At 37.6% G+C, this 13,472-nt stretch overlaps 1 long non-coding RNA gene across 1 annotated transcript; it reads left to right on the top strand.

Moving 5' to 3' along the window:
* Window positions 1-1,156: 1,156 nt before the first annotated feature.
* Window positions 1,157-9,665, top strand: LOC122476800. The gene is made up of 3 exons (XR_006295610.1): window positions 1,157-1,416; window positions 1,844-2,007; window positions 9,621-9,665. It is a non-coding gene; the product is annotated as an uncharacterized LOC122476800 (long non-coding RNA).
* The last annotated feature ends 3,807 nt before the right edge of the window (window positions 9,666-13,472 follow it).

Below are 13,472 nucleotides of genomic sequence, written 5' to 3'. Positions count from 1 at the left end.
ATACTTTTTCCTGGTACAGAGATAGCCTTGCAAGGAAGCCACTCTTCTTGAATACACAGAATTTTTTCAAGAGACAGCAGATACATATGCATTGTAGTCCTTGATTTTTCTGACTGCCCCTGTGCAGCACTGATGGATAGAAATGTCTGTCCAATTCTGGGGTTCATTAATCGGAAACCTAATTCCCTTGTGGCAAATCTAAGCCACATTCTCCAATATTACCTGTATAAAAAATAAAGTAGATATACTTTTCCTTTATTCATTTTTCATATTTTTAGGTGTTTTAAGAGCCCAGATGTGGAGAAGGGGTGTATTTTGGGTGTTCCTTAAAGGTCCACGCATTTTGGAACAAGACGATAAGAACACTTGGGGAGACAGCAAGACACAGAAAAGGGAAGAAGACCTGTAAGTCTATTTTTAGAATCATCCCGAGGGCAGAGGAAAACGTGCTCCATAAGGGCAGCTTGCTACAGTTTTGAAGAGAGAGGGCTTGAGCTATGCAAGTCATTTGTCCTTCCAACCTCATTAATCAGGTAAGTGATTCTTTTGGGAATGAGTGTATAGAGATGTTAAATGTGTTTGGTTGTAGATGTCCCTATACCTGTAAGAAAATATGGGAAATGGAAGATAAGAATTCCCCAGGAAAAAAAAAAAAACAATGTGTGGTTCAACTGTCTAGGTGTCTGCCTACTAACTGACTGTAACAGTATAGGCCTGAATCCCTGAAATTACTCTGAGATTTCTGAAATGACATTATTTGTGTATGTATCTAGATCAATCAGTGACTTTTTTTTGTTGTTGTTCAGTCACATTGTTACAGACAATCTTTCAGTTTTCTGCCACAGATAGCTACTTGCTTAGCATGGCCTTGAATTTTATGTTTACCCTCCGAGGGCTAGTTTACCTTCCAGAATCCTAAGATATCTCCCTGGGGCTCTGCATATTGATGATACTCTCCTAGTGTCTCTTCAAAGGAAGCAAAATTCTTGAAGACAGGGACATATTTTGTTCCTTCAACACGGGGAGAGTTCCATAAATTGCTCAATCCCAGTCTGGTGCCTCTAATTACTATGCTTTCTCACGTGATGGCCTGAAAAGTCAGGTGCTTTGCTTGCAACTCTGGGTGACCAGGTAGAGGAGTGTGAAGAGGCATTATGGGTGTGGAGGTCTGGACCACGCTTCGTGGTTGCCATAGAAACCTGACGTTACGTGGCGACCGTGACGACTTTTTAATAGAGACAGAAGTGCCCTCCATAGCAGAGCAGGGGCCCGCCTTCAGGTGTTTGGGGGCGTTGTTGAGGGTGTGGGTCCCCGCGGTCGGGGCTGAACCGCCCTGGGATGGAAGGAGACAAAAGGGATTCAGATCCAAGTTGCTTCGTTCTTGCCTTGGGAGTCGGCACGGCCGCTGTGTCGTAGGTAAAACCATTGGGAATCTCTCGCCCGGGCGCAGTTAGTGTGGGTCCTGCCCCAGGGGTGTCCTGGAGATGCTTTCCTTTAAAGACAGAGACGCGGGAGTTAAGACAGATAAGGACTCTGAGCCCGAGCCCTCTATAAAATGGGGATGAGAATGCTTCACCCACAGGATTGCTGAAAACAGCCAGTGATACAAATGAGTGAACTCATAGCCCTGTGTGCTCATGAATGTCTGTATGAATTCAGGCCACTTCTTTTCAACTTTGTTTTTGGAGGATAAATGAGAAAGGAGGAAAAAAAGGCTCCGTGAGAAGCCCATTAAAACATGTGGTTGTTACAATCACGACCCAGTTGTATCAGTGTCATTGCCACTAACCCAGTGTCTGGCATGGTGCTGAGCCCAATAATGGATCTGTTTCTCCCTGTGCAGCTCTTCATGAGGGTGGCCCAGCTCATATCAGGTGCGTGAAGAGGGCAGGTTCTGAGGATGTGTGTCCTGATGGCTGCTGAAGCTTCTACTCCAGGTTCAAGGTCAGCAGTTCTCAGGAGACCCCAACACTTCACACCCCTGGTGGAAATTGATGCCTGGCACAAGTGAGTTAATAGTTCTGAACAAAAAGTATGATGTGGAATAGCTCTTGTGAGATTCACAAAGTGGTCTAATGGGAGAAGAGTTTAGCAGGTGGAATTTCATTCCTTCAGCAGCTATATGATTTGTAGTAGCCCTTGAGGTCCATCTTAGAGAAACCCTTTTTTGCTGAAAAATAATTGTCTAGTTGGTGAAGGAAGTTTGTCTTTAATATGCATTTACAATAAATATACTTAAAATTTTCTCACCATATAAATAATAAATAGGCAATTCTCATGTACCTCATAGATGGGTGTGGAAATATGCAGTTGTTAGATCCTCATAGCAATTTGATATTGTAATATAGACATCCCCCTGGTGATCAGAGTTTTCTTCCATTATATAATGACATTTTTAAATTTTAAATTAAATTAAATTAATTTCTATTTAATTTTATTTTATATTAAATATAATTTATTGTCAAATTGGTTTCCATACAACACCCAGCGCTCATCCCAACAGGTGCCTTCTTCAATGCCCATTACCCACTTTCCCCTCTACCCTACCCCCAATAAACCCTCAGTTTGTTCTCAGTGTTCAAGAGTCTCTTATGGTTTGCCTCCATGACATTTTTTTAAAGAGCCAGAAATTTTCCAAGTATTAGTTTAAAATGTCAGTAACTAGAATGTACTATTTATTTTATTATTTCATTTTGTTTTGTTTTGCTTTTTAAGTAGATTTCACACCCAGTGTGGAGCTCTAATTCATGACCTCGAGATCAAGTCACATGCTCCACCAACTGAGCCAGCCAGGTGCCCCTAGAACTTAATATTTTAAAAATCATTTGTTACCCTAGAGTTTGCCCTATTATAATGATACTCAGCCACACCATGTTCCCTAAAATAACCAGTTACTCATTGATATCATTATGACTATTTTCTTAATAGTTTTTCTGTACTTTGGAAGGAAATGGACATTAGCTTTCCCTAAATATTTGGATATATTTCATTGGAAATGATTATTTCTGTTTTGGTTCTATGTACCATGGATCAATTTGACAAGATGTATAGGGTGGATCTGTTAATACTATAAGAACATAATCGTGGGAATCTTTCATTTAATTAATTGCATCACAGAATTATGAATATATAAATACAAATATTTTATTCAGGTATGATTAATGTCAATATACTATACACATTTAGTTTTTGCTTTAATAATTTTTGATATGTATGCACTTGTGAATCCAATACTGCAGTCAAGATAATGAAAATAACCACCTCAAAAAAATTCTTCATATCCCTTTGTAGTGCTCCCATCTACCTCCCTCCAGTCTTTCTCTCCTTGTCACTCTTACCCCATTCTCAGGCAACCACTGATATTCTGTCACTATGGATTAGGGTTATTTCCTATAATTTTATGTGAATGGAACCATACAATGTGTATTCTGTTTTGCCAATCTTCTTTCCTTCAACCTAATTATTTGTAGATTTATCCATTTTTTACATGCGTTAATATTTCCTTCCTTTTATTGCCTAATATTCCATTTTATGGATATACCACAATTTGTTCTTTCTGTTCACTTGGTAATGGGTGTTTGGGTTGCTTTCAATCTTATAAATGAAGCTGCTATGGACACTTAGATATGTCTTTGCTTGGACATATGCTTTCTCTCTCTAATGCTGAAGTGTATTTATTAAGAGGATTTGTAAGAACGCCTGGGTGGCTCAGTCGGTTAAGCATCTGAATTCAGCTCAGGTCATGATCTCTCAGTTTGAGAGTTTGAGCCCCATGTCAGGCTCTGTGCTGACAGCTCAGAGCCCAGAGCCTGCCTCGGATTTTGTCTCCCTCTCTCTCTGCCCCTTCCCTGCACTCTCTCTCAAAAGAAAGAAATAAACATTAAAAAAATAATAAGAGGATTTGTAAAATTAACTTTGTAAGAAAGTGTTAAACTGTTTTGCAACATGGTTGTGCAATGTTTCATTGTCACCAGTAGCATATGAGAGTTCCATCCTCCACAACTCTGTCAGGACTTGGTATGGTCAGTGTTTTTATTTTAGCCATTCTCAGAGGCATATAGTGGGATTACATTTTCCTAATGACTAATGATGTTCAGCATCTTTTCATTTGCTTACTTGACATTTGTATTCCTTCTTTGGTGGAGCATCTTTTCAAATCTTTTGCCCACTTATTTATTTGGTGTTGGTTTTCTTTGTATTGACTTTTCAAGGTTTTTTATTCTGGATACAAGTTCTTTATCAGACATAAGATTTGCAAATATTTTTTTTGCAGTCAGAAGCTTGCCTTTTAATTCTTCCAGCAGTGTCTTAGAAAGAACAGAAGTTTTTAATTTTGAGGACATCTAAGTTTTAATTTGTTCATTTTTGGTTTTTATATTGCTTTTGGTGTCATATCTAGGAAATTTTCACCTCACTTAAGGCCACAAGATTTTTTCTTGTGTTTTCTTCTAGAATTTGTATAGTTTTAGCCCTTATACTTTTGTTAGTGATTCATTTTGAGTTGACTTTTGCATATGGTACAATATATGGATCACAGTTTATGTTTGTGTATATGGATACACACTTGTCTTGGAAGCATTAGTTGAGAAGGCTATCCTTTCTTCACTGAATTGACTTTGTAGGTTTGTCAAAAACCAGTTATCTATATATGTGTGGGTATTTGTAGACTCTTCATTTTGTTCCTTTGATATACATTTCTACATATGTCCCAATAGCACATTGTATTGATTACTGTAGATTCATAATGAGTCTTAAAATAATGTAATGCTTATTTTCCAACTGTCTTCTTCTTTTTCAAAGTTGTTTTCATAGTCTAGGCACTTTGTATTTCCACATGACTTTTAGAAAAAGCCTGTTAATTTCTTCTCAAAAAAAATGTATGCTAGGATTTTTTGGAATTGCATTTCATCTATGATCACCGTGGGGTGAACAGACATCTTAATGATATTGAGGGTTTTTTATAAAGGTTTATTTATTTATTTTGAGAGACATGGTAGGGGCAGAGAGAGAGAGGGAGAGAGAGAATCCCAAGCAGACTCTGTGCTGTCAACGCAGAGCCTGAAGTGGTGCTCAATCTCACAAATGACCTGAGCTGAAATCAAGAGTCAGATGCTTAACTGACTGAGCCACCCAAGGCGCCTCATGATACTGAGTCTTCTGACCCCTGAAGATGATATGTCCCTCCTTTATTTAGGACTTGTCTAATTTGTCTCAGCAACGTTTTGCACTGTTCAGAGTATAGTCCTTGCACATCAGTGGACATAATTGTCTTATATAGATTACCTCTGTGTAGTTCATACTTTCTGATGCTGCTGTCAGCGGCAGTATTTTTTTTTACCCAGTTTTGCCTATCCCCTCATCCCTCTCCCCTCTGGCAACCACCATTTTTTTCTGTGTATTTATGAGTCTGTTTCTGATTTTTTTGTTTGTTCATTTGTTTTATTTTTCATATTCCACATATAGGTGAAATCATATCGTATTTGTATTTCTCTGACTTATTTCACTTAGCTTAATACTCTGTACGTCCATCCATGTTGTGACAAATAGCAAGATCTTATTCCTTTTTATAGTTGAGTAATATTACTGTGTGTGTGTGGGTGTGTGGGCGTGTGAGTGTATAGCACATTTCTTTATCCATTCACCTATCATGGACACTTAGGTTACTTTCATATCTTGGCTATTGTAAATAATGCTGCAGTAAATGTAGGGTTATTTACATCTCTTTAAACTAGTATTTTCTTTTGAGGGGTGTAAATATCCAGTAGTGAAATTACTGAGTTGTATGGCAGTTCCATTTTTATTTTTTTGAAGAATGTCCATACTTTTTTCCACAGTTGCTGTACCAATTTACGTTCCCACCAACAGTTCACAAAGGTTCCCTTTTCTTCATATCCTTGACAGCACTTGTTATTTCTTGTCTTTTTAATATTAGGCATTCTGATGGATGTGAGATGATATCGCATTGTGGTTTTGATTTGCATTTTCCTGATGATTAATGATGTTGAGTATCTTTTCATGTGTCTGTTGGCCATCTCTATGCCTTCTTTGGAAAAATGTCTTTTCAGGTCCTCTGCCCATTTTTTAAATCAAATTATTTGTGGGTTTTTCTTTTTTGCTGTTGAATTGTATATGTTCTTTATATATTTTGGATATTAACCCTTTGCCAGATATATTATTCACAAATATATTCTTCCATTCAGTAGGTTCCCTCAATGGTAGTATTTTTATTACATTTCCCAGGTATTACATTTTCACTGCACTGTCAGTAGCCAATTATTGCCAGGAATCTTTTTGGTTGAAAGCACATGTTACTCTAAGTCAGAAAAGATACTTGATGCTTAACACCTGTATTAGTCAGACTTCTCCAGAAGAACAGAATGATAGCATGTTTATATATAGATAGAGATTTATTTTAAGTAACTGACTCATGAGATTGTGGAGGGTTGACAGGTCCAAAATCTGATAAGGAAGGCTGGCAGCCTGGAGTCTGAGGAGTGAGTTACAGTTGGAGTCTGAAGGCTGTCTGCTAGAGAACCACAAGGTGCTGATGTTGAGGATGAATTCCAAAGGCAGTCTCCTGGCAGAATCCCTTCTGGCTCAGGGCAAATCAGCCCTTTAGGCTGTTCAGGCCTTCAAGTGATTGGATGAGGACCACTCACCTTATGGCAGACTACTTGACTCAAAGATGACCCGTTTAAATGTATATCTTCTTCAAAAGTAGTCTCACAGAAACATCCAGAATGTTTGATCAAATATTTGGACATTGTGGCCCTGCCAAGTTGACACATAAAATTTATCCTCACAATATTCATTTGCCTAGATTTCTATATTAGTTTTTAGATATTATTGGCAAAGTACTTAAACATAGGGAGAAAAATGTTCCAGAGAAAATTCTATAGGTCACCTCGAGAAAAATCAGTCACTAAAATGAAATAGATTAGTAGTGTTCAACCTTATATGTGTGGTTAAAATTGAATTGTGGAGTTTTCCTTCTTTATCCCCAAATAAATCCACCTTGATGAATTTCTGGGTTCTTGGGTGATAAGGAGGAGAGATTACGTATAACTGTGTGTGTGTGTGTGTGTGTGTGTGTGTGTATTGTTGAAGCTGTGAGGAATATGTATTATGAGGAATATGTGTGGTGAGTTACTGTGAGTTATGTCAGTTCTCCTCAGTTGCTAGCATGTAAGGAGACAAGTCAGGATGGTTGCTGTATGTGGTTTTTTTTTGAGCTTTTCTTGGCCAGCATGGTTACCATTGTGGCTCTGTGACTCCTGTGGGACTTGGTACAGCCTGAAAATGCATTTATGATTCTTATCTGAATCACCCATTACTATGATAGCTGTTAAGTGTTGCTTTTATAATTCCGTCATTCCTTCTAGATATATTAATTGACATTCAAATGCTGGGTAGAGCTTCCCATTGTCCCCATTTATTTATTTATTTATTTATTCATTCATTCATTCATTCATTCACTCATCCATTTATTTAACTATTATGCCTCATAGATTCTTATTTTGCTGAAAGGGTTACCATCTAGCATTATAATTATTTGTTTTGTTGGTCACATTGTCACAGAATTGGCCAGTTTTTTCCCCTTCAAGTTAGCTTCTGTGTCCACTTGTTTCCTCCATAGAATTCTTTGAGCATGGATTTTGTTCTTTGAGCCTGAGTATCTCCCAATCTGTAGAAAGGAAGTAATAATGTCCATCTCAGATCATCACTTTAAGGATTTAAAGAAAAAAATCTGAAAATAACTTGAAAACAACAACTTATAGCATGGGGCATGTAGGAGGACCTCAAAATATTAGTTCCTCATTCTAATTTTGCCTCCTTCATTCTGTCAACGTGATGCCCTGACATGAACATTATAGCATGACTACCAGAGAGAATACTTGGACATGAAACAGCAAGCAGGGATGAACCCACATTTCCATGATGTGAAGACTTCAGTGTCACTGATGTGTGCAGGGAGGGGGCTGTGGGATGGAGCTGCGGAAGAGGCACAGCATCACTGCATAGCTTCCAGTGACCTGAGTGGGGACAGGTGATAACATGCTCATCCCTTTCCTCTGTGTTTCATATGCTTTCCATTCCTCTAGCTTTCCTTTCTACCCCATGTGCTGTCAGGTGTTGTCAGCCTGATCCATCTTTTATTAAATTTTCAATCCACCTGTAAACTCAGGTTTTTTGTAGCTTAAAGATAATTGCTTAGATTTAAATTAATTTAACAGATATAAGGAGTGATGTTTTAATTCTATAATTTCTTCTGCGTTTATTAGTTAGGATTCTATAAAACAAAACTCCTTTTGTCAACTACATGGTTACACTGTGGTATGGTCCACACAGAAGGGAAGGATGAATGCTTACTTCTTTTGCACTGTGTCCACTTTTAATTTTTAAAAAAATTTTAAAAATGTTTATTTATTGATTTTGAGAGAGAGAAAGCGAGTGAGCAGGGGAGGGGCAGAAAGAGAGGAAGAGAGAGAATTCCAGGCAGGTTCTTTGCTGTCAGCACAGTGCTCATTCTCACGAACCGTGAGATCATGACCTGAGTAGAAACCAAGAGTCGACACTTAACTGATTGAGCCACCCAGGCACCCCCTATGTCCACTTTTTAAAATAATGGGTTGTTTTCCTTGGATCCTCCAAAGGTGAATAATGAGTTTGTTTCGTGTGTTGTTTCTTTTTCTTTAAGAATGTCATCATGAACTCTAGATGTTTATATACTTGAGGTTTTAGTCTTTAGTCATTAATGTTTTTGATGTTCAATTGTTCTATCTTAGGCCTGTGGGAGCCTCTTTGGGTTGGCTTTTGTGTGTATGATATGCTTTCTGATATGAGCTGTTTGGTCCAGGGTCATCTGGAATCAGTTATTTCTTCAAGGAAACCTGGTTCTTTTAGGGGAAAATATTTTAGAGGATTAGGTCTGGGAACTAGAGATGCTCATTGCTACTGGGTTGGTCACTATTGATTGTCCTTTTTACTACATGGAGCCTGTAAATATGTATTATATTTTTATGGTAATATACATCATCTCCTTCCATCCTGGGCTTATAGGTTCCTCTGTCACCTTATAGGTAATCATTTTTATCAGTTGGTTTTGTTTTTTTTTTTTTTAATTTATGTCAAGTTAGCTTATAGTGCAACAATGATTTCAGGAGTATATTCCTTAATATCCCTTACCCATTTAGCTCATCCCCCCTCCCACAACCCCTCCAGTAACTCTCTGTTTGTTCTCCATATTTAAGAGTCTCTTTTGTTTTGTACCCCTCCCTGTTTTTATATCATTTTTGCTTCCCTTCCCTTACATTCATCTGTTTTGTATCTTAAAGTCCTCATATGAGTGAAGTCATATGATATTTGTCTTTTTCTGACTAGTGACTAATTTCACTTAGCATAATACCCTCTAGTTCCATCCACGTAGTTGCAAATGGCAAGATTTCATTCTTTTTGATTGTCGAGTAATACTCCATTGTATATATAAATCACATCTTCTTTATCAGTTGGGTTTTAACATTCCAGTTTTAAAAGATATAATTTGCAATATACATATATTAGTTTTCTCCCCTGTTCATTTTTTTTTTAAATTTTTTAACGTTTATTTATTTTTGAGACAGAGAGAGACATAGCATGAGCAGAAGAAGAGCAGAGAGAGAGGGAGACACAGAATCTGAAACAGGCTCCAGGCTCTGAGCTGTCAGCACAGAGCCCGATGCGGGGCTCGAACTCACAGACCACGAGATCGTGACCTGAGTTGAAGTCAGACGCTTAACTGACTGAGCCACCCAGGCGCCCCTCTCCCCTGTTCATTTGTAAAAGATGCCATATTGTACACCAGTGTTGTGCAATAAAAATTTCTGCAGAAATGAAAATATTCTGTATCTGTGCTATCCAACTTGGTAGCCACTAGCTGCATGTGGGTGTACAGTGTCTAAAATGTGGTTATTGCAACTAAGGAACTGATTTTTTTAATTACACTTATTGTAACTAATTTAAATTTAAATAGACCTGTGTGGCTATGAATACTGTATTGGACAGAAACAGCTCTAAACATTTTTCTGCGCCTTGCCTTTTTCACCAAACAATATATTCATAGCAGTACAGAGAGGGAGTCCTCATTGCTTTTCTTTCTTTTTCTTTTTTCTTTTCTCATTGCTTTTCTAGCTGCATAGTATGCCAGGATATAGATGTGCCATAGCTTATTCATACAACTCACTATTGGTGGACAGCTGTTTGTTTCTAGTTTTCTGCTGTTATGAATTTTTCTTTAAGGAATAAACTTGTACGTATGCCTTTTCGTTTTTTGTATTATTTCTTTAGGATAGATTCTTAAAAGAGAGATTAGTGGTTCTAAGAGGAAATACATATGTAATTTTACTAGAGAGCTCAAATTCCATCCACAGGGTTTGTACCATTTTATATTACCTTTAGTGATGCATGGGAATGCTGATTTCCTCACAGACTATCTAATTGGTGAGAAGAGGTAGGTTTTTTTCCCCTCTTTGAATGTCTTATCTTGAGTTAGGTTGGGCAATTTTAGATGTTTAGGGAATTTTTGGTGAAATACTTGTTTGTGTGTATTGCTCCTTTGTTCTTTCCTGGTGTGTGTGTGTGTGTATGGATATTTCTCTCTTCATTTTTTTATGACTATCTATATATTTTTAACATAACCATTTGTGATGTAAGTTGTAAATATTTTTCCCAGTTTTATTTTGATGAGGCCCCAATAGTTCATTTCTGCTTTTGTTTCCCTTGCCTCTGGAGACATGTTGAGTAAGAAGTTGCTGCAGCCGAGGTCAAAGAGGTTTTTGCCTGCTTTCTCCTCTAGGATTTTGATGGCTCCCTGTCTTACGTTTACATCTTTCATCCACTTTGAGTTTATTTTTGTGTATGGTGTAAGAAAGTGGTCCAGGTTCATATTTCTGCATGTCGCTGTCCAGTTTTCCCAACACCACTTGCTGAAGAGACTTTTTTTTCCATTGGATATTCTTTCCTGCTTTGTCAAAGATTAGTTGGCCATATGTTTGTGGGTCCATTTCTGGGTTCTCTATTCTGTTCCATTGATCTAAGTGTCTGTTTTGTGCCAGTACCATACTGTCTTGATGATTACAACTTTGTAATTAATACATCTTGAAGTCTGGGATTGTGATGCCTCCAGCTTTGGTTTTCTTTTTCAGGATTGCTTTGGGTATTCGAGGTGTTTTCTGGTTCCATACAAATTTTAGGATTGCTTGTTCTAGCTCTGTGAAGAATGCTGGTGTTATTTTGATAGGGATTGCATTGAATATGTAGATTGCTTTGGGTAGTATCGACATTTTAACAATATTTTTTCTTCCAATCCATGAACATGGATTTTGCTGTAGTTTTTCCATTGCTTCAATTTCTTTCATAAGCTATCTATAGTTTTGAGTGTATAGATTTTTCACCTCTTTGGTTAGATTTATTCCTAGGTATGTTATGGTTTTTGGTGCAATTGTAAATGGGATCAATTCCTTGATTTCTCTTTCTGTTGCTTCTTATTGGTGTATAGAAATGCAACCAATTTCTTTGCATTGATTTTATATCCTGCGACTTTGCTGAATTCATGGATCAGTTCTTGAAGTTTTTTGGTGGAATCTTTTGGGATTTCCACATAGAGTATCATGTCGTGTGCGAGGAGTGAAATTTTGACTTCCTCCTTGCCGATTTGGATGCGTTTTATTCCTTTGTGTTGTCTGATTGCTGAGGCTAGGACTTCCAATACTATGTTGAATAACAGTGGTGAGAGCAGATATCTCTGCTGTGTTCCCAACCTTAGGGGGAAAGCTCTCAGTTTTTCCCTATTGAGGATGATATTAGCTGTGGGTCCTTCATATATGGCTTTTATGATCTTGAGGTATGATCCTTTTATCCCTACTTTCTTGGGGTTTTTTATCAAATAGGATCCTGTATTTTGTCAAATGCTTTCTCTGCATCTATTGAGAGGATCATGTAGTTCTTGTCTTTCTTTTATTGATGTGATGTATCACATTTAATATTTTGGGGATATTGAATCAGTTCTGCATCCCAGGTATAAATCCCACTTGGTCGTGGTGAATAATTCTTTTAATGTATTTTTGGATCAGGTTGGCTAGTATCTTGTTGAGAATTTCTGTATCCATGTTCATCAGAGAAATTGGTCTGTAGTTCTCCTTTTTAGTGGGGTCTTTGTCTGGTTTTGGAATCAAATCAAGGTAATGCTGGCTTCATAGAAAGAGTTTGGAAGTTTTCTTTCCATTTCTGTTTTTTGGAACAGCTTCAAAAGAATAGGTGTTGATTCTCCTTTAAATGTTTGGTGGAATTCCCTTGGAAAGGCATCTGGCCCTGGACTCTTGTTTTTTTGGGAGATTTTTGATTACTAATTTGATTTCTTTACTGGTTATGGGTCTGTTTAAATTTTGTATTTCTTCTTGTTTCAGTTTTGGTAGTTTATATGTTTCTAGGAATTTGTCCATTTCTTCCAGATTGCCCAATTTACTAACATATAATCGCTCATAATATTCTTTTATTATTGTTTGTATTACTGCAGTGTTGGTTGCGATCTCTCTGCTTTAATTCTTGATTTTTTCTTTGGGTCCTTTCCTTTTTCTTTTTGATCAGTATGGCTAGGGGTTTATCAATTTTGTTTTCTTTCAAAGAACCAGCTCCTGGTATCATTGATTTGTTCTACTGTGTGTGTTTTTTTTTTTTAATTTCAATAGCATTGATTTCTGCTCTAATCTTTATTATTTCCCATATTCTGCTGTTTTGGGATTTTATTTGGTGTTCTTTTCAAAGCTCCTTAAGGCATAATGTTAGCTTGTGTATCTGAGACCTTTCTTCCTTCTTTAGGAAGGCCTGGATTGCTATATACTTCCCTCTTATGACCGCCTTTGCTGCATCCCAGAGGTTTTGGGCTGTGGTGTTATCATTTTCATTGGCTTCCATGTACTCTCTAATTTCCTCTTTAACTTCTTGGTAAGCCCATTCATTCTTTAGTAGGATGTTCTTTAGTCCCCACGTATTTGTTGTGTTTCTAAATAAAAAAAAAATTAACGCTTATTTATTATGAAGAGACAGAGACAGAGCATGAGCATGGGAGGGTCAGAGAGAGAGGGAGACACAGAATCCAAAGCAGGACCCAGGCTCTGAGCTGTCACCACAGAGCCCGATGCGGGGCTTGAACCCACAAACTTTGAGATCATGGCCTGAGCCGAAGTTGGATACCCAACCGACTGAGCCACCCAGGCGCCCTTCTAAATTTTTTCTGGTGGTTGATTTTGTGTTTCATAGTTTTGTGGTCGAAGATATGCACGGTATGATCTCAATCTTTTTGTACTTGTTGAGGGCTGATTTGTATCCCAAATATGTGATCATTCTGGAGAAGTTTCCGTGTGCACTCGAGAAGAATGTGTATTCTTCTGTTTTAGGATAAAATGTTCTGAATATATCTGTTAAGTGCATCCAGTTCA

The sequence above is a fragment of the Prionailurus bengalensis genome, chromosome X, assembly GCF_016509475.1.
Source record: "Prionailurus bengalensis isolate Pbe53 chromosome X, Fcat_Pben_1.1_paternal_pri, whole genome shotgun sequence".
NCBI lineage: Eukaryota > Metazoa > Chordata > Mammalia > Carnivora > Felidae > Prionailurus > Prionailurus bengalensis.
Note: the sequence above shows the minus strand (reverse complement) of the source record. Positions and strands in the feature narration are given on the sequence as shown.